Here is a 3,096-nt window from a genome sequence, read left to right on the forward strand (position 1 = left end):
ATCAACAAAGTGTGAAAAGCTCACTCCTCGATTCATGGTTACATTGTAGTCCCCTTTTCCACAGTGATCAACTTCAATCCTCCTGTGTAGCAGGGGGGAACCAGCCTTAGATCCTGTTGTGGGTTGTGCGTCTGCAAACCCATGCAGGTTCTAAAGCTGGTTTCACCCTTGCTACACAAGAGGATGTAGCAAACCCATGCTTGGTCTTGTGAGGAATCATTCTGCAAACCCATTTGCTTTCAGAAAGACAATTTCTTGTGAGGAATCATTCTGCAACCCTAATTGAAAACTGAGAGTTAAAAAACGCGTGAAAAAATCATATTTAAACAAATTATCGAAGTACAACGTCGGTTCTAATATACATAGCGACGTCATATTTTAATAATCAACGTCCGTTTAGATAAACAAGCGCCGTCATAACTACATCGGAAATCCAAAAGTCATTTGGCGAGTATTAAAAAGAGAACGACGTCGTTTTCAGAACCCCAAAGTAACCATGTCGGTTTATTAAAATACACAGTCGTTCGGCAGTTGTGATAACTACGTCAGTTATGAATTATTTACTGTCGTTATAAATTTATAATACGACGGTTTGTAAACCCTTTTACGTCGCTTGGTAAAAACTATGACGTTGTTATGTGTGTACAACGTCATTTTAAAGAAACCAAGGTTTAGAAATGCGCTCTTCGTAAATCATCGACGGAAAACAATAAAACCATCGTTAAATATGACATCTATACCCTAAACCCTAAACCCTAAACCCTAAACCATAAAATATAAACCATAAATTATATATATATTTTTAAATAATTATAGAAAAGGATTTATGGTTTTAGGGCCTAATATATATTAACCATAAACCCTAAACCCCAAAAATAAACCTTCATCCCCCTAAACCCTAAACCCTAAACCATTAAAGTATAAGTGATGTTGTGACTCATGAAAACATTTTTCTTTTTGGTGGTAATTTTAAATTTGTATAACTCAAACTTAATTTTTTAAAGCTTAAGGGGGAAGAAAATATCTCAATGACTTCATAGGAGTTGACGTTGCATTTTTTGGATTTATTTTAAATTTATTATGAATATTTGAATGAAATGGAATAAAATATTATGAATAAAACCCACAAACCACGTCGGCGTTAATAAATTAACGACGTTTTGAATTATTATAAACGACTTAATTTTAAAACAAAACGTCATTTAAATTCTAAACCATGACCATTTTTGCACATAAAACGACGTACAAAACATTTTCCACGACCACAACTCTTAACTTCTCGCCGTCTAATATAAAAAAAACAACGTCGTCTATAGAACCAAGAGCGTCGTTTGAACAACCTTTTACGTCGCGTTTTTAAAAACTGTGACGTTGTTATGTGTCTACAACGTCTTTTTGAACAAACTACGGTTTTTCACAACATGAAAACCTCAACAAATTTACAGGGACGTTGATTTCAACAAAAACTTGCGAATTCTAACCAATTTTGTACAAAAACTTGTCTAATTCTAACAAAATTTGTACATTTTATAAAAATGTTTAAGTATGCTAAAATTCCTCTACTCCATATGAACACACACAAACTCTGCCCATTCTTTCCTAACTTCTTCAATGGCAGCTTGGGGGTATGGCGCTTGATCCTTTCCTTTGGCAAACTGCAGTCCATAAACAAAGATTAATCTCACAGACGACGCTATTATTCATTTACCGACGTAGTATATATATTCAACGACGGTATTTTTAATTTACCGTCGTTGATAATATAAAAACCCACATAAAAATAAATCTGAAAATTTTCTTCTTACCATCTTCTCAAATTCCAGGGAAGTATCCTTTATGATGTCTCTCATAAAGCGCATGACATAATACCCGCATTCTACACTGCTTGGTTGCTTTGGAGTGCCGGGCAGAGTTTTCCAGAGAGGTGTTTTACGGCCTACTCTGCCTATGTGTGTATTATACATTTTTAGAGCAGAGTTCACAATGTTTTTCCCGTCCTCATCCACAACCCGATTTCCAGGCAGTGGATCCAAAAAATAGACGGTTTCCTTCTTTGTGTGGGGTACTTAGAATGTTAACTTGTGTGTTATTAGTACTACCTTAGGTACCTCCCCGGTTATGGGTTTTATGTTTGAGAGTTTATTTTGCCCATGCCCGTCGGAGTTTGTCCAGGCCCTTCGGAGATTTATTTATTTTGCCCAGGCTCGTCGGAGTTTGTCCAGGCCCTTCGGAGATTGATCTATTTTTCCCAGGCCCGTCGGAGTTTGTCCAGGCCCTTCGGAGATTGATCTATTTTGCCCAGGCCCGTCGGAGTTTGCCCAGGCCCTTCGGAGATTGATTTATTTTGCCCAGGCCCGTCGGAGTTTGCCCAGGCCCTTCGGAGATTGATTATTTTGCCCAGGCCCGTCGGAGTTTGTCCAGGCCCTTCGGAGATTGATTATTTTGCCCAGTACCGTCGGAGTTTGCCCAGGCCCTTCGGAGATTGATTTATTTTGCCCAGGCCCGTCGGAGTTTGTCCAGGCCCTTCGGAGATTGATTTATTTTGCCCAGGCCCTTCGGAGATTGATTTATTTTGCCCAGGCCCGTCGGAGTTTGTCCAGGCCCTTCGGAGATTGATTTATTTTGCCCAGGCCCGTTGGAGTTTGTCCAGGCCCTTCGGATGTCTTCTTAATACGATGCCTTGGGAGGAAAATGATATTGTATCAATGTGTTTTTATCGGATTTAGATTTGTGATGGATCTGAAATGTATTGTTGGTTCTGCTTTAAATAATAGTACATTATCGGAGTTGTGACCATTGATGAGAACTACGTGTGGCTTGATCCCTTGTCCAAGGGTACGTAGGCAACCTGGGGTCTCACCTAGGTGCATCCGCGAATTTTATTGGGTGTAAAAGGTTTGATTGATTCTGTGCATGTGATTGGTTTTTTATGGGGTTATTGGATTTGAATCTGATTTGTTGAGATCATTAATTGTTTGGTTTATGCATTGTTCGACTTAAGAACTTTGCTGGTTTTGTTTCGAACCATTTGAAGGCCGGAGGCCAATTAGATGATTTGCATGAGATTATATTGTGCATGCTGCCGGTTGGTATTGT

This window comes from Prunus avium, chromosome 4 (genome assembly GCF_965620075.1).
Source record: "Prunus avium chromosome 4, drPruAviu1.hap1.1, whole genome shotgun sequence".
NCBI classification, from domain to species: Eukaryota; Viridiplantae; Streptophyta; class Magnoliopsida; order Rosales; family Rosaceae; genus Prunus; species Prunus avium.